This window comes from Pyxicephalus adspersus, chromosome 12 (genome assembly GCF_032062135.1).
Source record: "Pyxicephalus adspersus chromosome 12, UCB_Pads_2.0, whole genome shotgun sequence".
Taxonomy (NCBI): domain Eukaryota; kingdom Metazoa; phylum Chordata; class Amphibia; order Anura; family Pyxicephalidae; genus Pyxicephalus; species Pyxicephalus adspersus.
In genome coordinates, this window is record NC_092869.1 from 20925039 (window position 1) to 20925478 (window position 440).

Below are 440 nucleotides of genomic sequence, written 5' to 3' on the forward strand. Positions count from 1 at the left end.
TTTAGATTTTTACACAATACACAATTACACAATTCATTTTAAGGGCCAGTAATCATAGGTACATAGTTACATAGTAGATTAAATTGAAAAAAGACATAAGTACGCCAAGTTCAACCACTGGGGAAATAAACATATCCTAGATATAAAACCCTATAAAACATAGTTGGTCCAGAGTAAGGCAAAAAAACCCTAAAGCAATAAAACCTGGTACAATCTCCTTCAACAGGGGTAAAAAATTCCTTCCTGATTCCATGAGGCAATCGGATGTTCCCTGGATCAACAGTCACTGTTTTTTTTACTTTAAAGCCTTAATACTCAGTTATATTCTGTGCTTCTAGAAAAACATCCAGATTTTCCTTAAAGCAATCTATAGTAGTTGCTGAAACTACTTCCTGAGGGAGCCGATTCCACATTTTCACAGACCTTACAGTGAAGAATCC